Consider the following 27,451-nt stretch of genomic DNA (forward strand, 5'->3'; position numbering starts at 1 on the left):
ACAGGAAGAACAAGGATAATGAGACACTATCATGTACTATAGTAGATACAGAAGAAAAACAGAAAACTGAAACCCCCTGGTAAGTTACATAGCAATTGGATTTATCCATTGTGTTAAGTCTATGTGGATTAAATCAACAGATGTAAAAACCAACTTAAAATCATTTTTGGTGTTTTAATACTGGCAAAATGTGGTATCAGCTTAATAATAGCAATATGTCATCTTAGTTGTTAGGATACTTCGGCCAGAATCTCAAGCCGTCAGTGGCCATTCTAAAGACTTTGGATCAACACAGAAAATATGTTTTATCCGGTTTCCCTTAAGGTTTTCACTCAGCTAGCTATTCTGAGCACTGCCTCTAAGAGGATACTGGCATTGTTTTAGGTGCTAGAATGAAGGACATTCAGGTGAGCGGTAAATGGATCCTGACCTTAAGGAACTTATATCTTATACATAGAATCAGGTGAATAAAACAGGTAAGGGAATTACAAAGTATAGATTGTCAATAATACAATTATGTATAAAGCCCAATGGGATTTGAAGCAGGGAACACTGGCCTATAAGGCACCCGTGATATGCTCCAGGCTGAGCTCTGACTTTACCTCTTTCCACTCTTCCCCTTGCTCACTTCTCTCCTACCACAACGGGACGATGTATCCTTTTCTTGAAAACTCAGAGCTTAGGAGCTTTATATCTGTTCTTAACTCTGCCTGGACACTCTTCGGCCAGCAGGGTGCTTGGTGAGCTTCTTCTCATCTTTCAGGACTCAACTCTAACACCACCTGCTCAGGAAGGCCTTCCATGACCCTTCTTCCTAAAGTGGTCCTCTTTCATCACTCTTGGTCAGAGAACCTCACTTATTTATTTTGCAGTACTTAAAACAATCTGATAATATAATGTAGTAATAAGTTATATTTTGTACCTTTGAGTATGAGGTAACTGTGAGAGTGATTAGGTGTCCATACCATGGATGAATGGTTAGGTTTGAGGCATCAAAGACTTGATGATCAGGGTTCATGTCCAAACAAAATTGGAAACTTCGGCTACTGCTGGGAGCACTCCTGCACACAGGCTCTAGAAGTCAGTCCCAGTTCTAGATTCAGATGAGAGTTGGAAGGCAGCTGAGAGGTCTATTGTCACCAGGTTCTATCTCAGTAGGTTTGGCTTGCGTACCAGAACCTGTTTTCCCAAAGTTTCCCAAAGACTCTTCCGCTGGCTAGCTTCCAAGTACAGTTCTCTCTGGCAACTTCTCTGTAGGATCGTTATCTAGACACTCCTCCAACATTTCTAATGATCAATAACTGAGGATTTCAAAAGCATGTATTGATTTTAGATACATAAAATCTTGATGTTCTTCCAAAATTTAACTGAAATTAGCCCTCCCATGAACTTGGAACCCTCTCATTCTACTCATAAATGTAAGCCTACACCTCAACACTCCTCTAAGTCTTTTGTTTCACACTATTTCACATATTTAAAGACATCAGACACCTTCCCCACCACACCTTCTATTCTTTGGGCTAAGTATCTTCACTTCCTTCTATTTTTCTTCCATTTAAGTAACAAATATTTGAGTTACTGCTACCTGGCAGATACTGGGATTGGCACTAAAATAACGTTTCCATTCCTTCCGTAATCCTAGAATTTTGCAGCTGCATCAGCAATTTTTCTTTTGCACACTTTAAGACCTCATTGTCCTTTAATGTGGAAAGTACACATCAAATAATGTTCTCTGTTAGCTCATTTGTTGAACTGTACGTTACCTTGTATTCTAGCATTTCCTTAACCTGTCATTCTCATATCTTCATCACAATTTTGCTATATTTAGATACTACCAGTACAACTTGATGATTTTCTTTAAACTTTCTTCCTTTTGTACCTAAAATTTTTTTATAGAAGTTTTTATGTCATTGCCATCAATAAAACACCACTATCACTTTTTATAAATGGAAAGAAATTATAAAATAAATACAATGAAAATGTTACTACAGTTCAAAATCAAAATTAACTGTATGTGTCAATAAATATAATTGATGTTTTAAATGCCTACTTTAAGAAAAAAGGTCCTCAATGAAAAGAATGGAACTATTTTTACTAATCACTAACTTGATAATGAAGAGAGGCACTACGTAAATGAAGAAATATATTTGGTTTTGACATTAATTATCTTCTTGAAGTTTTATTCATATATATCCCTAGACCAACAAGTGATGAAAAATTAGCTATATTGTAATTAAATGGTTAATGACAATAGGGAGCCCTTTGATAGTGGGAAGGATTTGCAAAGCAAAAACTTGGTCATCATTTCCTAGTCATTGAACTTAGCCTTCACTCTTGCTTCAGGAGACAAAAACATAAGAATCCTGTGAAATGAAAACAGCTCCCAAGGATGGCAGGCTGGACACATGCATTATGTGCTCTACTGCTCCCACCATTCCCCAGAAAAGCCCTAGTATAACCTCAGTAAGGGAATGAAGGAGAAAGGCGCTCATGGAAACAAAGAAAATGGGAAAGAAGAGAGCAGAAACAACTGACAATAAATGGAAAGTTTTTAACTGATTTAACAGATCTGAAAAGATGAATCCTTACCTTGCTATGGAAGGAGCCAAGAAGCAATCTGACTTACACTGCCGTGAAAAATTCTCAGAAGGCTCAGTAACTGGGTGATAGCAAATATTTCTGAAAGCATGGATGATGGTGGGGCTAAAAACTTAAAGAATGATTAAAAGATTATTTAGGAAGCAATCAGAACCCAACGATACCCTCCTTAGCAACTGGCAAATGACTGGAAGTTTATTCTCTGGAAGGAATAAAACTGAGGTCACTGGACTCAAAGGAGCTAAGCACAGTTGAGGTCAGGAGTACCACACTGAAACTGGAAGTGTTGGTGAAAGCTTTCATCGTGAATATGGAATCTCGAACCTTATTTCCCACCCAAGTCCTGAAATGCTAGCACCCATGATTATGCCATCCAAGCAGGAGGCTGGAAGGAATTTTTCTGAAGAATCTGACTTTATTAACCAGCCCACAAGAAAAGAGCTAAAGATGCTGACATCTGAGTTTTTATCCCCAAACCCCAAAATGGCTCAAAAAAATCACTTTGACAATGCCTACCTCCACATACAGAGGTTCTATCTGGCTTTTTACTTGCCCACTCAGATATCAGTAGATATTTGAGAAAAGTCTCTAACGGGAGAGGGAGATCAAAGAAAACAATCCAAATAAAGCAATCAGTGCTGTGAGCACCACATAATAGGAAATAGTGATGTGGTCACTATTAGACTCTCTGGTTTTCATTTAATAATCAGTAAACATCGATTAAGCCCCTGCTGTTGGGGTTTGTGAACAAATGTGAGATGAACTGAATCAGACAGAAGGAGATCATGATGTGAATTATTTTCCTGAAGAAGTTAGATTGGAGGACACATCTTGAGGGTCTAGCTGAAGGTGCTTGCTGACACTTTGCTAGCTACCACTCACAGACCCCCCCAGTGCAGACACTGGGGAGACCAGATGGAGGAAACTTTTCATCTGCAGAGCAGGCACAATGCTCTGACCCAGGAGGGTCAACTGATCTGAGGCAGAAGCAAAGAAAGCAAATCTCCAGCAATTACAAGTTTTTCTTTGAATAGTTTTACCCAGTGAGGGGATGGGGACATACCAATGGCTGTCACCCACCAATCTAGTAGCACTTTCTTCTTCCAGAGACAAGTGAGTGAAGGTGGGAGTGGAAACCAGCAGTGCTGCTCCAGAGGAGGTCCCTCCACATGGCAACATGAGGAAGGGGGAATAAGTGTTCCCCTATAACGCCTGCTGTATTCTAGGCTCTTTTGCCTGTGAGCTGAAACCAGACCTATTCTTTTCCATGCTGTCATTATTCAATTTACATTTATTTCAACTCATCTTTAACCTAATTACTTTTGGACAATTTTTTCAAAGTTTTCACATATTTTCAAAATGTAATGATAACCAACTTACCTACCAGTTTTTGATGTACAAATTCGAGATCTTGTCCTTTCTACATATGTATCCAAATAAATAGCTACTATAAGATACAGCTAAGGATAAGACCCTATCCCTCCATGGTATCAATGGTATATCACATGATTTTGGGGGTATGGTCATTTGACCAGTTTATAAATCTACTTACCAATTCAGTTCAAATTTCTTTTCACCAAGATAAGTCAAATCCTCTTATCATGAAGGAAATATTGAGACTTTGATCAAATTTTGTTCTAAAATTCACATATTTGATGTCCACTGCAAATTCTTCATTTATTTATGTTGTTTTCATTTTTTTTTCCAAAAAGAAAAGGATAAAAGATGAAAAAAATGGATTTGTTTAGAATGATTTGTTCTAGGTGAATCCTTTCAACATAGTAATGAGCATCACTTTATTTTCCCAATGCTAAGCTAATAACCTTTTAAAAATCTTTTACAGAATTTTATCAGTGACAGGTCATACTCATTTCCCTGAAGTTTCCAGACTTTTTTTTCTTTTCCTTTTTCTTTTTTTTTTTTTTGGAAATCAGAAAAAGCTTTCCCATTTCTGGTTTCTAGCAAGGTTTTGTCAAAGGTTATCAGTTGAGGCTCTGCAGTCATGTCTGTAACTTACTTCAGTTTTGTAGCATGAAATTCACCTAGCCTAGAGATTTGGATTCGTTTAAAGAATCTCAGTTCTTCCCTACTGTCTTCTCACATTTACCTCTTCATCATTTTTAGCCTTTCCGGTTTGCAAGTCATTCTCCTTGAAGAAAAAGACAAAAGCAAAATACTTGTGTAGTTTTCCTTTCTCTGTGTCAGCTGTCAAGTCAATCTCTTTCCTCGGTAATAGAATGATATAATATCTGTGTAGAGTCTGAAAAATCCTTTTTGCTCAGCATTTGTCTAAAAAAACACTCCTAGAAGAGAAGAAAGAAGAGGTAGCAGACTATTTTTGTACCCTGAATGTATTGATTTGCTTCTTGCCCACTGAGTCATCTATGGGAGAGTGATTAAGCACCCATCTTCTTCGTGTCAGATATTATACTGAATATGGATGATAGAAAAGTAGAGACTATGTCACTCCTGCTTAAAATACTTTATGTTTTAGTCACTGGATGTATGTTGGGGTCAGAGCAGGAAGGCAGATCAGAAAAGTAAACCAACAAAGAGAATATGGAGATTAAGTATTCTAACTGGGTGCCAAAGGAAGGACACTTGGCCAAAGCTAGTGCTTGGAGTGGGAAGGCTGTGCAGAAGAATCAGGCAAAGCTTCCATTAGGAGTCAACTTTTGAGCTGAATCTTAAAAGGTGAGTAAGAAATAGCTTTCTGGATAAGAGGAGGTGGGTCAGAGTAGGTAGAGGAGACCATAAACGGTTAGAGAAGGCATGTCCACTTAAAAATCGCCAAGTGCTGGCATCTGATGAAGTTAAGAGGTGATGAGGTGTGTTCTTTCTTAGTGATGCTTTTTTTTAAAAGTACAATTTTCAGGTAGCTAGTTTAGATTTTCTCAAGTGTTCTTTGTCTCGCTTCCTTGCATGCCTGTCGAGAGCTTGTGTGTAAGAAGTGATTTAAAACTTCGTGCTGATCTTGCCTCGTTCACAGCAAATTTGTAACTCCTTCTGAAAGCAATGTCTTTCTTCAAAGGCTTTGCACAGCAAACATCTTCCATCCTGAGGTGCCCTCGTTTCAGGTGTTTTGTTATCTCTTATACTAATATATTTGTCCCACTGTTTCTAGAACAGAGGGCGTTATATGAGAGAACATTGGAATTACTGAAATCCTGGATTTTAAATAACTCAGAGAGTAGAGAAAAATAAATCATGAAAAACAGAGTTCATAGTATAACCAATAGAGTACCACTATAATTATTTATTCATAATATTTCATTTTGGCCTAAAATGTGTCTTTTGTTTGTACCAGATTATCATTCACAGAAAATGATCTCCTCAGACAGATGACAGAAATGTTCTTCCCTGTTTTCTTCATAAAATTTAGATGATGCTTCCCAATTAAAATGACACCGGGCTAGCAGCCTTCCCCAAATTCCTATTAGAGGACATAAGAAGACATTGAAAAACAAACACATAAGAAGACATTGAAACACAAACACACACACACACACACACACACACACACACACACACACACACACCAGATAGGAAGCCTCTTTATGCATTCCCCACTTTCTTTTCACAATTATATCATCCCTATCTTACTTCAAAAATGTTAGTTTCGGGCTTCCCTGGTGGCGCAGTGGTTGAGAGTCTGCCTGCCGATGCAGGGGACACGGGTTCGTGCCCCGGTCCGGGAAGATCCTACATGCTGTGGAGCGGCTGAGCCCGTGAGCCATGGCCACTGAGCCTGTGCATCCGGAGCCTGTGCTCCGCAATGGGAGAGGCCACAACAGTGAGAGGCCCGTGTACCGCAAAAAAAAAAAAATGTTAGTTTCACCAAAAAAAAAATTAAAATAAAAAATAACCCAAACTGGCATTGTTATTCTGACTGAGGTGGTCAGGGTACCACTTCACCCAAGGTACTGTCTCACTTGCATTCAGAGACAACAGTTCCTGGGTAACAACTCTCCAGGAAGAAGCCAAGTCACAATCTTTGACCTTATGGTAGCTGTGGAAAGAGCTGTCCAGGCCACTCCAGCCCATGAGTGTAAAATGACATCACATTAATTTTTATGCCCACATTACATTGGCTTGAAGCTCTTTCTTTTAACTGTCAAATGTCAAAACAATTCCTCCGTCAGAAATTATCCCACCAGAATTATTCTGTAATTATTTCTTGAACCCCCAGAGAGGGTATATATCATATGTATTCACAAACAAGTTCTGTCAAATTCCATTCCTAAGGGCATCTGCCATGCTCCTCTTTTCTGCTACAACTGTGCCCAGTTGAGGTCCTCCACCTTCAAGTCCATCCTCCACTTTCAAGTCCATCTAGAGAAACCTCACAGTGGTCCTGTTGATGTGACAGTCATAAGACACCTATGTTTAAGCAAAGATCTCCATGTTCTCAAACCCTCCAGAGAATTACTAGATTTTATATGGAAATGAGAAGAAATACCCCTCTGTTAATGTCTCAGCCATATTTAATTAGTTGGTCTTCTAAGCAACTCTGGTTGTCACTTGACTATTATAAGATTATTTCTTTCAGCGTCTATGCTCTGCTCTGCTCTTTTCCTCATAAAAGTAACTTTCAGCCTGCCCTACACACAAGAAAACACTCTCCTGCCCCCACCTCCCACATTGCCCATTTCCATAGGAACAAGCAACAAGCAACAGTTCTGACAAGGTCTATTTTAGTTTACGCTCTACAAAGAAACGTTTCCTCACACTTCTATCCAACTTCCACCCCAACATGCCCAAATCAAACATATAATACCACACACACACACACACACACACACACACACACACACACACACACTCCCTCCCAAAATACAAATGGCCACAGCTACATTACCAACCAGAATGCTTCATATTATCAATAGTGAATTTTTAATTGTCCTCAAGAATATTGGTGGGTATGGGACAGATAGTATTACCCAAAAAGGGGTCACAACTATATCTGTCCTCCCACATGCTCTTCTTACAATGTGATTTTACCACTCCTCCCATTCAGAGGCACGGGCTAGGTTCCCTCTTCTTGCATGGGTGGATTTGTGTCTATAGCAGAAGTGACACTGTGTGGTTTTCAAGGATACGCTGTAAAAGATGGTACTATTTCCACCCGATTTTCTCGGGATGCTTTGCTCCCAAGACCCAGCCAGCATATTGTGAGAAAGCCCAAGCAGCCCCTGTAGAGAAGCACCAGGGTCCGGGTCCACGTCCTGGCTGATTTCCAGCACCAATCTCTCTGACAAGTTGAAACTAGATCTCCCAACCCCGGGTTGATCTACCCTCAACACCCCAATGCAACAGAGATAACGTGTACCTGCTGACTTTGTAATAGTTGAGTTCAAAATTACACATTTTTGAGCAAATTAAATGACTGTGGTTGTCTGAAGCCATGGCGTTTGGGGTTGGTGTGTTATGCAGCAATAGATAGCTGAAATATAGTCGGGTACTGGAAGTGAGGCGCTCCTATAACAAAAGTCCTAAAATATGTGGCAGTGCCTTTGGGATCAGACAGCAACTATACGCTGCAAAAGTCTCAAGGACAGTTAGTGAAAGCTCACAGGGCTTCGAAGAGAGTATTAGCAGAAGCCTAACGAGACTAGAGGAGGCTATCAATTAGACCCTAAAGATCAGTGAAAAAGTGTTATTGGACACTGGAGGGAAGAGGACCCTTCTTATGTAGCACCAGAAAGTTTGACCTAACTTGCTTGAGTTGGGCTTCCCTGGTGGTGCAGTGGTTGAGAGTCCGCCTGCCGATGCAGGGGACACAGGTTCGTGCCCCGGTCCGGGAAGATCCCACATGCCGCGGAGCGGCTGGGCCCGTGAGCCATGGCTGCTGAGCCTGCGCGTCCGGAGCCTGTGCTCTGCAACGGGAGAGGCCACAACAGTGAGAGGCCCGCGTACAGCAAACAAACAAACAAACAAACAAAAAAACTTGCTTGAGTTAACGTGGAAAATAAGAAATGTCTAATGAACTCGATGAGCTAGTTAAGAAGATTTCCAGAAAAACTACTGAAGGTACCACCTGACTTTTTCTAGCTGCCTAGACTAAAATGAGAGATAGAGATGAGCTAAGAACTGATCTGTTTATAGGTGAAATTTGAGGAAATATAAATGATCCAGGACTTATGGGGGTCCCAAAATAAAACTGTTTCTCATTCCCATCTCTCCTGAAGGCAAACCATTCTCAAATTAAGAAACTAATCCTGGCCAAAGATCAAATCAAGGATGGTAATATCATTTATTAAGACCTTAGAAAGACTTAAGGTGATGCCTCAGAGTTGCCCCTTACCATCATATTGAAATTGTTCTCCACCTGTTGATTTCTCATTCAAGGCATTCAAGTCCAGTCACATACCTGAATACAGACAGCCCTTCCTGAACACATACCACATGTTCTCCTCTGGGAAAATTCTATACCATCTCACGTCTTTCAATGAGATAAGCGTCAAGTCTTACAGAGGCTCAATAGATACTTCTGGATACTAATGATGATGACTTAGCTTGTGGTCTTCTTGAACTGTGCCTGCCGAGCCCTGTTCAATTTGTAGATTTGGGAGCTTTTTTTTTTTTTTTTAAGTTTAAGATTGTTTATTATGCAGCAAGTAGATAAATGAAAAAAGGTATTAGCTTTATATTAAGGTTATTTAGGTACTTTCTGATGATTTCCCTAAAATAGCAATTCTCATGGGAGTGGATAATACTAATGATAATAAAAATACTTAAAATTTATCAAGCTACCTAGTTCAGCATTATTTAAATGTTCAATATTGAGGAAAAAGGTAAATTGTATTTTAACTGCTTGCTTGACTATTTTGAAATTTTTTGAAGTGCAGAAATAACTTAGAAAGCACTCGTTTGTAAAGTGTGTGAAAAAAGACATCATAATATTATTTTCACATGTGACTATAGCTATGAGAAAATAAGTATACCAAAAAAATAAAGAGTCAAACCTAAAAACAAATACCATGCAAGGCTAAGTTAGTGGAAATGCATTCAAGCAATTCCCCCAAATGATGTGACTATAGATGGTTTTGTTCATCTTTCTTCTATTTCTCAGTAATTTCCAAAATTTCTAAAATATTTATTATTATATTCATAATAGAAATACACAGTATGCTAGATATTTTATATGCTAGATATGCTAGAATATTTTATAAAAACTAAATTATTTGATGAAACCTCAGCACAAAGCATAATTGTGGCTTTCTGGCTGTTAGTTGTCATTTTAGGATTTCAGGGCAAATAAAACATAACATAGTTATTTTACTTTCTTGAAAAGATTTTTAAAATATGACTAGATAAAACTCTTTTCTTCCTTTTGTTTTATTTTCCTACTATTCCTTGAACAAAATTTAAAAATTTCGTACTAAATACATCTTATTCATCTTTCTACATATATAACTAATTAGCACATGCCACAAAATGGCCTTTCCATAAATATTGCTCCCTGATTCTATGGATCCTTTCTGATGACTCCTCAGCTTTCTCACAGTACCTTCCTGTATAGTATTTGGGGAGATAGATGCAATTTTTTTCTCTTAAAGAACTATGCTTCACAGATGGTTTTGACTACCTTGTCTGTGTAGATAAATCCCCAGTTTCTGTCTTCATCGCTGTCTCCTCTGCCAGTCTTGCCTTTCTCAGTGTTTTGCTAATACCTTCACAGGGCATGATTATGCACTGAAGACTTCATTATTTCTCAAAATTTCATGCTGATTTTTTCACCTCTATAATATGCAAAAGTTTTCCTCTCTTATTCATATTTGCTATTCAGTCATAACCAGACTACTTCAAAATTATTTATCTGCTTCTTCCAACTAATCACTAAGTTTTCTTCATTTCCCTCTTTTCCTGCTGTCCTGGGAGTAAAAATGAGAAAATGTTTTGTTTGGAGCAAATGAACAACTCAAATACCTCCTGCATGGAGCAGACTTTCATTCAAACCTAATTCTTTTCACCCTTCTCTTCCAAATCCATTGTTCTTGTTATGCCAGACAAGCACAGATTTCTTTCCTTCTATTCTCTTCATTGTGGTCAGACTAAATCCCCAGGGTCACAAACATCTTTCTCATCTATCCCTCTGCCACCATAACTCTTCATCATAAATCCCCACTATCTCTAATACAGATGATTGATCTGAAGCTGTAAATTCTCCAGTAGCCAACGCTATCGACTCATCTGATACTCCATGATCAGGCAAGCAAACTTGCTTTCATCAAACAGAAAGAAAATTATTTCAGAATCAGGGGAAAAAATGTTATCTGGGAGAATGAGTGATCTGGAGTTGTCAATAAGAAAAACTAACATTTAAAAAATCATTGAATTTATCTGTTGACAATTTTGTTTTGATTTTGTGTGTTGTTTGTGTGTGCCTGTGTTTGCTTACTTTTTCTGCTTGGGAAGAAATGGAAGATGTAGCCATAGTAAGGAAAATAGACCCATTTGAGCAAATCTGAAAATATAAGTTTGCTTGCTTATGGCAGATGAGTGTAATATGTGATTCCCTGTTTATAAACAGCACGCATTGTTAGGTAAATGAAGCACTTAAAAGTATGTGCTACACTTTCAAGTATGTGAAATACTTGAGTATATGTAGAATAGAAACTACACAAAATAGAATATGCAGAGTAATGCAATAAGTTTGCAAATAAATATGGAACATGTTAAACCTTGCTCAGATAACCAGGGGCAGACAAAGTAAAACAAAAATCAATTGCCGTTTTTTATATTGGGTTATCAAAAATTTTAAATTATGTTACAAATGTAGACAAGGAGGCCATGAAATTATCACCCTTCATTCTTGGTTGGAGGCATTATTGATTGGTACAAGATTTTGGAAAGCAGTTTGGCAATATCTACTAAGAGTAACAAAATGTTTGTAAACTTTGAGCCAATAACTGCGTGTATGAAAATTATTTTGGAAAAGTAATCCAAAAATATTCATTTTTATGACAGTAAAAAAAAAATAAGAGCTAATATTACTTCCCTCAATTACTCAATGGAAATTATGCTACAACTGAAAATTAGTATTACAAATACCATGCTATGAAAAATACGGACATATGGAAACTGATTTATTTTGATACTTTTACTGCATTTCTTCTAGTAAAAAGGAAACCTCAGTCTTTTTTTTGGTTGTTTTTGGCAATATATATATATATATTTTTTCCAAGCCACACAGCTTGCAGGATCTTATTTCCCTGACTAGGGATTGAATCTGGGCCCTCAGCAGTGAAAGCTAGAAGTCCTAACCACTGGACCACCAGGGAATTCCCAGTAAAAAGGAAACTTTAGAACACACTCTAGAAGCCATAGAACACAGTAAAATATAACAATTAAAATTGTACTATCCAGACATAAATGCTATTAGTATTATTTTTCATTTTGTTCCAGGAAAAGATGGATAGATTATTTGATAGATACACAGATATATAAACAGATATTACATAAATATAAACATAACTGTAATTATAGAGCTTATAGTTTGTTGTTTATTGTGTAATACTGATATTGAGTGAGAGGCAAAACAAAATTGAAGATAAGACAATGATAAGAAAAATAATTAGGGGAAAAATGAAGGAAATACTGAAACATTTTAACACTGGATTGGAGTAGTGGAATGTGGTTAATGTTTCTTTTCAGCTTTGCAAGAATTTTGTTCTTTTGCTTTGTTTTTGAGGATTCAATGAATATTTGTGATTTTGACTACCCAGATTCAAACACCCTTCCTCTTTGGAAGAATATCCCAGAATAAGTGGGAGGTAGGGTCTCCCACAACAGATGCTGAAAAGGGGTGGCTGGTTCCTTCCCCAGCAGCCTGGCATCTAATCCTTTAGGAGTGTGACATAGGCAGATCCCATTAGACATTCTTGTCCATGACTCTGAGACTTCGGGAGTGAGTAATGGGTGAATTTAAGTGACTGTGTAAAACAGAGGTATGGTCACGTGTCCAGGGGTAATAATGCCAGTAGCTACAAATTAATCAGACTCTTCTTGTGAGGAATTTTGGCTGTGCCATACATACCTCGGGGTCTGTGGATGAGTGTCCGAGAACTATGAACCAAACAAAACCATAGGCCACATATATTCTCTGCATACATGCATTTTTCTTTAAGAAGAATCCCTGGATTTCCTCAGATAGGCAAAGGATTTCATGACCCAGGATGGGCCAAGAGCCTTTGAGTAGGTCAGCATTACTGAGATGCCCTATTCATTTCTGAGTTCCACCTATTCCTTAGAAGATATCTCTACAAGACATTAATGCTTAACAGGCTGAGGTTTTAATGAATTGTCATTGATCTATTGTTTTAGTCAACGAATGAGGTAAATGGACGAATTCATTTGTTCAATTACTTAAAAAAAAATGTGTTGCCACCTTCAATCTGCGGGCATGGTTCGGCAGAGAGCATACATGCAGAGGAGGCCTCAAGGACTTTCCACGTCAGGGATACACACAGATGCATGAAGCCATTGCAGTCTTTTCCTCCTGGCAATATGGCAAGCTAGATGTCCTGAAAATTTCCCACTACAAAACATCTAAATACTCCAGTTAAAATACATATAGCATCCTCTTGTGATGAATGATGTCACAAGATAGTAATAGAAATCCTCCAGGTCCAGGATGTAGGTGAGTCCTGTAGCCACCAGCAAACTATAGTCCTGGGTGGCCCCAAGCTTTGGCTTTAAAGGACACGTGCAGAAGAAGAGAGACTTCTGCGGTCAATGGAAATCCAACACTGGGTTAACTCTGGGCTTTCCTGCAGTTATAAATATTGGATTCCTGGTGCTGCAAAAGTCGCCTTTCGACTGATATGTTTAGAGTTAAACAAGCCGTTCAAACTCTTTATATCTCAAGTCCCCCACTAATAAAATTTTAATAACAATACTTTCATTACCTTTGCAGATACATAAAAATATTAATATATGTTACATCATTGTATCTATATATGGACAGAATTCTTGCATCAGACTACCTAGTAGGCTCGAGATGGACTACCTTGGTATCAAGTCCTCACCCCAGGTCTGAACAACAGATCATCCATTTTATGCTTAAGGGATCACCTGGGCCTCTTTCCCCTGCAGGAGCTACAGGTAGGAATGCCTTAGAAGGAAGTGTAGAAGGAATTCTGAGGCTTTGTCTGTCCAACTAAGATGAATAAAGGGATAATTCCTAAAAAGAAATCTTTTCTCCATTATAAACGGGAGTGCAAGGAATCATTATTTCTTTTTATCCAAAAGAGTAACTTAAGCTCAATACTGTAATTCTTGAATTACAGTTTTCAAAGTCTAGTAAAAACAATAGAAAGAGAACACTTTTTATGCAATAGAGGATGCGTTACATGGCTTGATGTGTATTTTAATATATTAAAAATATGACTTAGGAAACTAACCCCAATAGGCTGGGAAATGCGTGATGCATCAGTCACTCATCCACATGAAGGCATGTGGATGTTAAGCAAAAGATAAACTATGTGACAATAGACTGAGTGGTGAGACTACCTAAGATTTGTATGTATTCTCTTTTGGGAAAGAGATAAAGGGAAATGGCAAGAGTCTGTATAATATATTAACTTGATTGAAGACTAATAATTAGAAAGGGTAGCTGAATCATAGATTACAGTTAGAAATATCACAAAATTTGGGTGGTTTGCAAGCACTAGCTATGAAAATATATTTATGAACATAGAGAGGTTACAGCTCTGAGTAGGCAATATCAAAATAAGATTAGGTTTTGAAAAATGTAAAGTAATGCATCTTGGATGAAAATTCACAGATAATCAGGGAAATGAAGCTACTGTACTTGGAAAGTAGTAATATTGAATGAAACCTGGGAGTGATAGTTACAGAAAATTAGTATAAGATTGCAGGGGATGATATAGTGGTTTATAAAAACTGTTTGGGCAGCACATGCAGAGATAACACATCGTGAGTCAGAAAAGTGTGTCCATGTATGAAAACCTCAGTAGCAGAAGGGATGTCATCATTCTGGAGGGAATTCAGAGAGCTACAAAAATGATTGAGGGGCTGGAAGGGCTGATGTGAGGTGAGATTAAAAAGAACTAAATATGTATGGCTTTTCCAAATAGAGACTGTATCACACAAAATGGAAGGTGCTCCCATGCTGAGGAAAGGGAGGAAAGTTTTCAAGGAAGTTTAAGCAAAGCTTATTGGGAACATTCTGAGGAAAACTAAAAACGAAAAGTTAAGGTGAAATAAGGGCTCCCTTGTGGGTTAAGTAGAGAAAATAAGTATAGCTTTCTGGTTCTCTAGCCCTATTTTCCTATTTGAAAATAATGCTGTAATCTCCTAGCCCTTCAGTTTCCACATTTTTAAAATCAGAAGTAATGATTCCTCTTTGGCAAACTTAAGAGTTTTGACTGGTAAGATCAATTCTAGCCATATTCATTAAAATATTATTTTAAAAAATATTGAATACAATCCTTAGCATCTAGTATAACAGGATACAGATTTTTTTTCAGTAATCGAGGCTTACTGAATAAAGTTAATCTAATAAATAAAGTTAATCTAATAAATGTACAGTATACTTAATTTACTTATTATTACTTTGATTATTACTTAATAAATGTATTGAGTTAAACATAGGCGTGCAATAAGAAAACTTGAACTTATTATGGTTTCTGACATCAGTTTACAGCCTCACGGATAAGTAAACATGTATTCAAGTACATAGGCAAACTATGGTAATAGTTACAATAGAGGTTCAAAAAAGAGCAGTTGAGATTCCAAAGAATCAAAAGGAGAATGTTTTGAGGTTGAGAAGAAGGAGGTGGCATTTGAACTGAGCTTTAAAGTGTAGGAGGAATTCAACAAGGAGGGATTGGAGGGGATTCAGGATTGAAGAGCCTATGAAGGAAACCTGAGGGAGAATACAAAACTCATGGCAAAAGCCATGAGTGTCCTGGTGTGGCTGAAACAAGAGACCTGGAAAAGTATGGCATAACACAAATCTGGACAGGTGTGCTCTCACTCACTGGAGAAGGACCACGGCTGGGACTCTGATGGGAGTTGAGACCATATATAGACCTAAGGTTTTCAAAGTTTTTAGGCTTTCATCAAATAAAATCTCTTAACAGAAGCCTCATCTATGGAACAGATAAAAGCAATGCTTCTCTGTTTGAAGTAGGTTTGAGGTCTAGACTCCTACCCTCCTGCATCCCTTGGATCTTCCTTCCTCCCCACTCCCAGAAGACCCCAAGGCCTCTCAAAAGACCCCTAGAAACTGTGGAGCAGCTTGAAAAACACAACTATTAGCAAAAGGAACAAACGAGGATTTTTTGAACAAGACAATGAAATGTCCAGTATAGACCTTTAAACAAGTAACTGGGAAAAATGGAGAGGGTAGGTTGAATGAGGGGTAGGGACTGTATGAGTCTGAATCTAGGTGGTAACTAAAGAATAGAAAAGATGTGGCTTTGATATTATAAAATCAAACAGCAACTCTTCTTGATTTACAAAAAAAGACTAGTTGTAAGAAGTAGAATAGATACTAACTCAGATTTTCAGAATGGATGACTGAGAACTTACAATGTCACTAACTGGAAGAGTGTGTGCATTTTTATTTAAAACATGATTTTGGTTTAAGTTTTGAACCTATTGTAGTCTCCCTTAGCATCTCTATTGTATACCAAGCCAACATACAATAATAAACTGTACTGGTTTAGAAGTTATAGATTGATACAGTTCCTTTTTGTTGAATCTTGAATTACAGAATTCTGTCACCTGCACCAGAGGCAGAAGATGTATATAGCAAGAATGGGATATCACTTTTTTAAGTGTATTCATTCATTCCTTCATTTGCTTGTTATATATCATTCACTAATCATTTAAAGGATATCGCATACTACAGTAGATGCTGGGGTAATTGAAGTTTTAATTATTTACTTATATTTTGGATAGATTATGAACCTCTAAACTCCTCTTCCAAATAATCTTTAAGAATAATCCTTTCATGTTAATATTTTTACATAAATACAATATTTTTTTCTGAACATTTCCTTATTTTTATACTTCTTTTATATGTAAAACAGTGACACATATTCACATGAGTATGAAAATTCTATTCCTAAATCAAGGCATTTGGACATGTGTTATTAAATGTACATATATTGGGAAATACTCCAATTAAGAATTGAAATTCTCATTTATATTTGCTTTTAATGGGACTCTAGATTTTTAAATTTCATTCATCTTTATCAAGCCAAAAGCTAGGTTGGCTAATTCTATTTTGTATCAGACAAGCAATACTCAAGTTTATTTTGGGCTAATCTGAAATTTATAATTATTTAAGAGAAATCTATATCCTAAAAGAAACAGTAATGTGATCAGGGTGTTCATTTCACCTATAAATCTCAGCGCCATGATGTAGTCACTTCTTATTTTGTATGGCTAGAATAATTCGCAACAATATTGAAAGCTGAAATAAGTTTTAAAAAGAAATAACTACTATTAACATCTTCTAGACTATCTAATTAGAGAGGAGTTAAAAATAAAGCGACAGGGCTTCCCTGGTGGCGCAGTGGTTGAAGAGTCCGCCTGCCGATGCAGGGGACACGGGTTCCTGCCCCGGTCCGGGAAGATCCCACATGCCGCGGAGCGGCTGGGCCCGTGAGCCATGGCCGCTGATCCTGCGCGTCCGGAGCCTGTGCTCCGCAACGGGAGAGGCCACAGCGGTGAGAGGCCCGCGTACCGCAAAAAAAAAAAATAAAAAATAAAATAAAGCGACAGCATTAGGTATATAACTTCTAATATATGTAAGTGTGCAGAGCTATACATTTTACATCTTATCTCATTTAATCCTCAAAACCTACATGGCAAGTAAAATCACCCATTTTATAAATGAAGAAATTGGAGTTAAGAAGGTTTAACTTGCCCAAGGACACACATCTAGTAATTAATAGAGCAAGGTTTATGCATTTCCAAGCCCGAGTACCTTTCACTAAAAATGCACCCTACCAGTAAATAATAAAGAATTCATTAATAAGCATTTAATATCATTGTCATTGGAGAAGGGGATAGGAATTGATACTTTATCACACAATTATCTTTCCTATCATATCTCTGCAATTGTCATTTACTACTACAATAGTGTAGTCATACATAAATTTGACTTGATGTTTTCCTGCCCATTTTTTAAAGAGTTATCTCTGGGCAAATAGCCTTTTAGAAGAAAATCTTTCAATTTGGATTTCCTGTAGATGAGCATTTGCCAGAAATGTTGATCATCTTAGTCATAATGTCTCAAAATTACCATATAAACTAATCAATATCTTCATCTCAATATTATACAAACTAATTAATAGTTTGAGAATACACATGTTCAAAGAATGTCAAATTCATTATAGATATTTGAGGGATTGGTCTGTAAACTATTTAGAAGTATTTACACAGAAATGCACATCAAACTAGATCAAGGTGTGGATAAATAGGTTCTTAGAGAAGGTAATTGGAGGACTGGTACATTGACATTTACTGCCTAGAAAGTAGTTAATTATTCTTGTTTTTCCAAAGATGTTTTGCCAAGTAACTAGACCAAATAAAACAACAAAATGCAGGCAGTCCCCAACTTACAATGGTTCAATTTAGGATTTTTTGACTTGACAATGGTGCAAAAGTGATACCCTTTCACTAGAAACCATACATCAAATTCTGAATTTTGATCTTTTCCCAGGCTGGTGATATGCAATGCAAATTCTCATGATGCTGAGCGGTAGCAGGAGCTGCAGCTCAGGTCAGCCATGTGATCGTGAGGGTACACAACTGATACACTGACAACCATCTGTGCCCATACATCTTTCCTGTTTTTCACTTAAGTAGAGTATTCAGTAAATTACATGAGATATTCAACACTTTGTTGTAAAAAAAAAGGCTTCATGTAGAGATGATTTTGCCCAGCTGTAGGCTAATATAAGTGTTCTGAGTATGTTTAAGGTAGGCCAGGCTAAGCTATGGTGTTTGGTAAGTTAGGTGTATTAAATGCATTTTCATTTTACAATATTTTTTACTTATGATGAGTTTTTGGGGACATAACCCCATCATAAGTTGAGGAACATCTGTAGACTTTCCTCTTTGTAGAAATTCCCAGGAGTGCTTAAGTTCTGCCCCATGGGTCAAGATCTTAGCTCTGTGACTTCTTATCTACATGTCCTTGGTACGTTATTTAGCCCCTCTGTGTCTCAGTTTCTTCACATATAAGTAAAGATAATATTATTGTCTAATCCCTAGTGTCATTTTGAGTATTAAAATAAAAGAGTTAATCCATATGAGTATGCAGTCCATATGGGTGGAAGTAGAAGAAATTAAGTATAGCTAGAGGGGAGAGAGTAATGAGTAGGGTGACACGGAAGCAGCTGGGCAGGAGCAGGGCCAGGCCATGTGCTCTGGAGGCCTAAATTCTTATCCTAAAGATCCGGAGAAAACCTTGAATCGTTTCAGGCAGGGACATAACATGATCAGCTCTATCATACAGGACTAATGTTGAAGCTCAGCAAAGAAGTTATAATGATGATTATTAAACTTGTTTTTTCACTCTGGAACATACCAGGGTATCTGTTTAGTCATTTGTCATTTTGAAGTGGAGTCTGGATCAGGTTCTGGTAGAGAAGCTCTGTTTCATACCTCTTAAAATAGACTCATCATTGTGTAGTATAAGGAAAAGAGAATAATTAAGAGAAAGGATAATAATGTATCTAAAGAAAAGACAAGTTAAAGCAGGAGGCTAATAGAAAAGGTAGTGTTAATTCGAGCCATCATATCTAGAAACATATGTATGTCTATGTGGTATTCTTTTATAAAAATGATGCCACATAATGCATCATTGTCAATGAGTAGGGAAAGAAAGAAAGGACAAAATTAAAGAATGGAAACATATTGCTTATAAACATATATGCATACAGGAATAATAGATAATAGCATCTTTACCATGTTTTAGCATATGAATCTAGTATTTGCATATCCATGGATTAAAATATATAATTAATAAAAGTTTGAAGTTTTATTAAGACTTTTAAAAGCATATGGCCTGAAACAAATTAATAAGTTTTTTCATATTTTAAATATATATCACTGTAGATGTGACTATATAATGCAACAGATAAACAGAAAAGAGTGTAATAAGGATATTAGAAGTAAATTGAATTGGGATAATTTTGCTCAAAAAAATAGGTATTTGGGGGCTTCCCTGGTGGCGCAGTGGTTGAGAGTCCGCCTGCCGATGCAGGGGACACGGGTTTGTGCCCCGGTCCGGGAAGATCCCACGTGCCGCGGAGCGGCTGGGCCCATGAGCCATGGCCGCTGAGCCGGCGCGTCCGGAGCCTGTGCTCCACAACGGGAGAGGCCACAACAGTGAGAGGCCCGCGTACCCCCCCCAAAAAAAAAGGTATTTGGGTTTCCAGAGGAAGAAAGTGTTTCTGGTCAGCCAGATATCAGCCAAATCCATAACGAGCCAAGCACAGCTCCAATCTATCATCTGGAGTGCACTAGTGCGGAGCCCTAGCCTAGCCAAAAGTTGAGTATAAAATGTACTCCTGATTCCTCTCCAACATTTTGCACTCTGCTTTGGCTAATGTTCATTTAGGTTAGATTGTCACTTTTTTTTTAAAGAAGAAAACATACTTCAATATAAAAATATTCTAGAGTAAGTTCTTTAAGAAATGCAAATGATTCTAAAGTTCAAATTATAGAGTTGGTTATGACTCTAGGTAACATATTTCAAAATATCACGTTATCTAATTATCTGAGTTTATCCAAGAAAGGTCTTTTTCTCTCCCTCTCTCTTTCTCCCTCCCTTCCTCCCTCCCTCCCTTCCTTCTCTCCCTCCCTTCCCTCCTTCCTTCTTTCATCCCTTTCTTCCTTTCTCCCTTCCTTCCTTCCTTCTTTCCTTCCTTCCTCTCTTTCTTTCCCTCCCTCCCTCCCTTTCTTTCTTTTTCTTTCTTTCTTCCCTCTTTCTCTCCCTCTCATCCCCTTCCTGCTTCCCTGCTTCCCTTCCTCCCTTTCTTTCTTTTTCTTCCTCTCTCTTTTTTTCTTTCCTTGGCTAAACTAACCAGGTGGTTGTTGGTTTCTTCCTGTTCATAGACCACAGTCTAACAGAACGTGCATTCTGATAAATAAATAAAAGCTAATTTATCATTGAGGGTTTACATTTTTTACAGCCAGTTCTAGTCACTACATTGCTTAGTCTTATGTTATCAGTTTAGAGAGCACAGGAGACCAACCTTAAACCACTATGTTTGTCTAACACTATATATATAATCTAGGTCTTCAGACTCAACTAATTATTATATTAAGGAAACTGATCATGGGAGATGACTCCATAAAACATTATAGAATTGGATATTTCCCTAACAGAAGCACCTAATGTTTCTGCAGAAGGCATATCATGATTGCATGGTACTTCACAGATCATAGCAGTCAGAGAGTTTTTATATGATTTTATCTCATTCATTTCTTCTATATTAATTTGCTCACAAAACTATTGCATGCTAGCTATATATAAAATCAAAGATGTCCCGGATCTTAAAGAATTTATAGTCTTGTCACTTACTCGTTCCATAGACTATAAAGTCTGCCTCTTATTATCTCAACCTGAGGCTTAAACATTTTAATGATTTAAATCAACAGTGTGGGAGTGCTGGGCAAAGTATTCTGAATCCATGATCTGAGTTGCTGACATAGTTTCTGTTCATCGACCCTTCCTAGTAAGGCCCACAATGTGCTGACAGTAGCTTGGTTTCTGGAATCAGGTGAATGTGAGTTAGGATCCCAACCCTGTCTTTTAATACCTATATGAATGTGAGCAAATTGCTTAACTTCTCTGTGAGCCCATTTGGGATAGGGATTGGTCAGGCCCACCTTACAAGGTTGTGAGGAAAGTTACCTGAGAAGGTGCAGGTGAAACACAAAGGGCTGAGACTAGTGTGAGGTGACTGAGGCACTCACTGTGGGTACAAAAATTTAAGGAGAGAGTGGCACCAATAAATAAATAATATTTTAATTCAATATTTTAAAAATTCAAAGTGGGAAATTACGATTCATAGGCCAGCTGCCTGTTTTTGAAAAAAAAAGATTTTATCAGAAACGCAGTTGGGGCTTGGGTGAGGAAGTGAGTCAGGGTCATACAAGGGCAGGTTTAAATCCTGTTTTTATTTAAAATGTTGATATTTTATTCATCCTTGTAGTAGGCAGAATCTCAAATAGCTGCCCCAAAATGTCCTTCCCAGTCCCCAGTATGTGTAAACATGATGGGCTGTCATTCTCATGATTATGTTATGATATGTTGTGCTATGTTGTTATGTAATTTTATGTCCTGCTATGTTATGTTATGTTGTATGTCACAGTTGGCTTTAAGATAGGAAAATTATCTGGGTGGGCTTGATCTAATCACATGAGCCTTTACTCACAGAGAGCTTTCTCTGGCTGATGGTGAAAAAGAAAGGCAGAAGGCAGGGAGATTCTAAGTGAATCTAGAATTCTAAGGGATTCTAAGGGAAGGATTCAACCTACCAGCACTGCATTTGAAGGCGGGAGCCACAAGCAAGTACTGGGGAGCAGCTACAAGGAATGAGCATAATCAATAGGTTGAGGCAACAAGGAAATGGAGACCTCGGTTTTACAACCAAAGAGAATTGAGTTCTGCTAATAACAGAAAGGAGCTTGGAAGAGAACCATGAGCTGCAATTTGATTTCAGCCTTGTAAGGTCCTAAGTAGACCCAACCATGCCTGTGATGGGCTTCTGACCCACAGAAATTGAAATAAGAAATGGTTATTGTTTTAAGCCATTAAATTTGCAGTAATTTGTATGCAACAATAGAATTAATACAATTATGAATATCTTGCATTAATTTCTATTTTAAAATATATCATATTAAATTATCACTTATCTTGATTATTGAGCTTTTTTGGTACCCTGTTAATTTTTGGACTTGAGTAGATTGTCTCATTTACCTACTCTACTCCTGATTTTTCAATGTTTGACTTCAAGTAGGTATACAATGCATGTTGTTATCTCTATTAGTTCACAGTGTCCTCCAACCTAGTCTTATTGATAAGGAATCTTCTTAATCTTCCCTATTCTTTCAAAGTTTCTCTTCTCCATCTGCCCTCCCCACCAATGGCCAGTATCTATACCTCCATACCCACATCAGAGCCACCTAGTCTTGGGACTAGCCAGGTAAGTAGCTATTAAAGCAGTATCTTAAGGATATCATCAGATATCATGCCATGTAACTATTGGGTTGGCCAAAATGTTCGTTTGGGTTTTTCCATAAGATGGAAAAAACCCAAATCAACTTTTTGGCCAACACAGTATCTTCTTTAAAAGTCCCCTTCCTCTCAAACAATTCAAAAGTATTTTCCTCCTACATCCTTAGACATGTTTTTCATCATTTGGAATGGCACATTGCATTCATATGAATACTAAAATTTACCTCCACTGATTTCACCTTTTTCTTGCTTGCTTTTAAAAATATTTTTGCTAAGTTTAGGGGATTTTGAACATGCGTGTTTGAGAAACATGAGTCTGGATATGGGAAGATAAGAACAAAAGTGGAAATGGCTAATAAATTTGCTCTCTGATCTAGATTACATGTGTCTGAGTTGTTAGATTAACTCTCGCTCAGGAGTTCCTACTTTACTACAAAAGGAAGAGAAGGAAAGTAGCCATAAGAATCATTCATAATCACCCACATTAATGACTGTTTTCACTATGATTGAATCATAGATATTTTATGTCTATAGAAAGTGGTCATTTTTACTGTGCATGTTGATTCATAGTTGCATAACTAATCATGACAACTTTATTAATTGCTTATTATCAAGGGTTTTCTCTTTTATTAGAGAACAAGTGACTTCCTTCCCTTACACTGGTGTGTGTATATTTCTCTGTGTGATAGAGATTAATGCATAAAGCTTTGCAGGAGACTGCCTCATTGATTTTGTTGCCTTTATATTTGTCTTCTTTAGATGACTTCCACTAACATAGATGGAGGATGTATAGCCCATTTCAGTGGGACACCCAGGGCCCTGCCTATGGGGGTTGGAGTTCTAGCTTAAATTCAAGCAGCTGAGTAAGTAAGAGGTTAAAGAGATATTTTTAGAGAAATGAATGCATTGTATCATTGATTATATTTAAAGTCCCCATTGTAGCATTTCTTTGATGGAGGTACTTTTATAAAGTATTAGTCCTTGTGTTTTGTATACCAATTAAAAAATGAATTGCCAGCACTGATGTAATGATGTGTCTTGGAATTTAATTTAATGTTATAAAGAGTTGTACTTAAGTCCTATCTCTGGAATCTATGTGTTTAAATATCCCTATGCTTTATTTTCAAATTCTTCAAATCTCACGTTAGCCAATCCACTGCTCTACGGGACAATTCAGAAATGTTTTCAAAACTCCATGTTGTTTTCATCCCATTATTGAGGTTGAAATTTATTCTGAGATTTTTATGTAGAAAATTCTACTCTTAAACATAAGTTAATCTAGCAGCATCAAAGGTAATGATGAATAAATGAAACCCATTTCAGTTCATGGTACCTCCTTTTAGAGAAAACGTCCCAAAAAAGTCTTTATTGAAGAAAAGTATCAAATCAGTACCTTAAGAGTCTTCTCTGCTATGATAGTGCATTGAATACCAGAAAGCTGATGGGGTAGTTTTAAAAAATGTCCTGACAGAGTCAAGGTGATGGCCATTTTTAGCTGCCCTGCTATCCATCACCTCTTTCAGCCAAGCATACTCCATCATATGCAACAGCCTCATGAATTTATGCATCAAGCTGTGCAGCCAGTCGTGCCGAGGGCGCTGGTGACAAGTGAAATTGCTGTGCGCCTCATTTAGCTGTTTATTGCGCCTGAGTACGTGTTGCAGCTGTCATCCCACGATGGGATGATAGTGCTCGTTAATAGACAAGACAGGCAAATAATGATGGAGGCCACAGCAAGAGAGGCTCATCTGCCAATGGGCTCTGAGCAATATCACAAACACCCACAAAGTTTTCCATCAAAAGCAGCTCTGTAAGGAAATAGAGAGGGCAGGGCTGTTCTTCATAGGCCTAACAATGGAAATTAAACTTTTGAAAAAAGTATAGCCCAGTGGATCGTGTAACTTAGGGCTGGCATTTGGGGTTCCACACTGTGTTTCCCTTTTAAAAGAATCACAGGATATTGGCCACACTCACCAAGAAGGTTTGCTACCAATATTCAAGTTGACTATATTCCTCCTACACACCATGGAATTAACCTTAACCCACTGAGCAGTCGGCCTTATTCTGCTGTCAACCATGGCTCCAAGAATTTGCAAATGTTATTTTTAAACTGTTTGAAGACTTGTTTCATACATTTAGGACTTGGGATTGCTATCTTTCAATTCTTCTCAGTGATTCAGTGGAAAGTAACTTGGAATAGAAATATTCTATCTTTAGATTTGAATGGAATTTTCTTTTGTATGAAATTGAATTATATTCAAGCATTCATATCTTGGCATATACGAAAGAGGCTCTTAATAAAATCTCTCGCAGATGAAAGTCTGTTAAACCACTGATTTTCATTTCCTTCCTTCCCTGAGTGTGTGGTGCTTAATCTTATGGGTATTTTACAGTTGGTGATTAACAAGTGCCTAAGGTATGTGCTTAAATGTGAATCTTTATGATTTTTCCAACAGGTTATTCATTTATAAGATTATGGAACTTAAAGAGTTAATTAACATGTTTGGTGTAATGAGATGAAACAAATTCTGACAATCCTCTGTAGGCTTTTATATACAATAGTAATACCCAAGAGAACTTGAATTCTATCTGTGCCACCTGGGTATTATTTTGAGTCTCAAATATAGAAACAAATATCAAGGTCCAAATTGTAAACTCAGAACAGAAATATTTATAGAAATTTATAATTTAATAGAAGAGCTGGGAAAACCCATAAGCATAAAAACTGAAAATCAAACATAATAATAATCATTAAACATGCACACTATTTGGGAAATGGCTTTCTTGGATATGATAACATGTGGCCATGGTCTTTTTAGTGGTATCTATCATACTATGAGGAAGGACTGCCAAGTTTAACAAAGACATTATCATTAATAAGCACGTCAAGAATCATAGAAAGTACTAACCAGGCCTACATAGCCCTTATTGGGATCCCAGAGCTATAATGAAGGAAAAAAACATTTCACCCTTTAGTGTGGCCTCCTAATTTCAAAGATGAGGAAACCAAATCCCAGAGAGGCCAAGTGACCTAGCAAGATCTGTGGTGAGTCACCTGTATCATCTGCAGTGAACTCAGGTCTCTGGCCCCCTAATGTCCTCTAGAGCTGCCTAGTCTGTGACGTTCCCCACATCCTTGCTGTGACTGGCAATGTGGGCTATTTTTTACTATTCATTAACAAATGTATTATTTGTATTTATATGTTACTTTGAAAGAATATTCTGATTTTTTTATCATTTATATTTTATCATTTATATATGCTTATTTCTTTAAAAATATAATATAGAGGAGTGGGGAATACAAGGTATCTAACAATAAAATAAGGTCTGTGTCATGAAAGAAAAGAGAGTTATAACCAAAAAGCTCAGACTAAGGAGAATTACCAGATTTGAATATAAGATTCACCACTGATTTAAAAGGGTTGATTCATTCTTAAATGTGATCCTTGTCTTTGAGCCAAAAATTACTTCAGTGAGAATGGACCTTCAGTTTTATGATGGAAATAAATGAGAAAATACAAGTTAACTTGCAAAGAAAATAGTTTTATGATGCACATTTCAAAAACATATGTATTCGTAAAGTGAGGCCCATCTGTATTAATTATTTAAAGGTCCTTCCTTCTTTAACACATTCATATCTGTGAATCTTCTGTTATTCAAAATGTAAAACAAAAATCATTAAAAAAACTCTCCACTGGGTATCTTGATGCAGACATATCTATTGTCTTAGATGTCTTTGCTAAACACTCAGTATACAGGGCAATGTATATTCTACAATAATTAATTTGGATGCACAGTAGACATCATTATCCAGGAGGTACAAAATCACATTTGGATTATACATTGCAGTAATGATTTAGCTCAGAGTCTTAATGTAAAATCCCATGGACCAACATGTAATAGATTTATGTACTTGATTTCCTTTCCCTGTTTTGTGCTTACTATGGAATAATACAGTGGGAGCTATATTATTCTGTTCCTTTGCTTTTTCAAAAATAAAAACAACAAAAATATTTCTGGGGTTTTTTTTGACATTTACAGAATGGTCAGCAAATTTGACTATGTTGACTCCTTTTTCTTAATGAAATGGAAAAGAGATGTGTGTTATACATACACACACAAAGTTTTATTAATGTTTCATAAAATGGTTGCTACAATCAAAGGAACTGCTCTGAAAATTAAATTACTGGGCTGACTCCGAAAATCAGCATAATATGCTCTGTTTAATTCAGTCATGCTAAGATGTTAGATTCTCCTTCATTCTCTCAGCTTTCTCTCTCCTTCACCTGGGGGCATCTGCTCATGAGTCTCTTCTAGAGGTTGTTTAATGACTATTTTACAGGAACTGTCAGCTTTCTAAAGCCCAGTGGCATTGGGCGTCACTGTATTACCAGCCTTTTTATACAGTTTGCCTGACTGTAAATCGGAGGTTTAAAAGTACAAGAAAAGCTCCTATTTGATTTAATGACTGACTGATGCAGGTTGATTAATCTTTCTGTGCTCAGATGTTTTACACACAAAGGTCATCTACTGTTTGTTTATACTCGCTTTTCTGATTTTAGAAACACAAGAAATAAGAAGACCATTTTGAGAGGAGCAGATAGTCAGGAAAAATCCCTA

The 27,451-nt window shown here is 37.2% G+C and overlaps 1 long non-coding RNA gene across 1 annotated transcript in view; it reads left to right on the top strand.

Annotated features, from left to right (window-relative positions):
• The window catches only part of LOC114896004, a 109,358-nt gene extending 85,720 nt beyond the window's left edge, over nt 1-23,638 (top strand). Inside the window, exon 3 of the long non-coding RNA XR_003793703.1 lies at nt 23,591-23,638. This is a non-coding gene — a long non-coding RNA (uncharacterized LOC114896004). The remainder of the gene's footprint in view (nt 1-23,590) is intronic.
• The last annotated feature ends 3,813 nt before the right edge of the window (nt 23,639-27,451 follow it).

The sequence above is a fragment of the Monodon monoceros genome, unplaced genomic scaffold (genome assembly GCF_005190385.1).
Source record: "Monodon monoceros isolate NGI ecotype Baffin Bay Population unplaced genomic scaffold, NGI_Narwhal_1 Super_Scaffold_15, whole genome shotgun sequence".
Lineage (NCBI taxonomy): Eukaryota > Metazoa > Chordata > Mammalia > Artiodactyla > Monodontidae > Monodon > Monodon monoceros.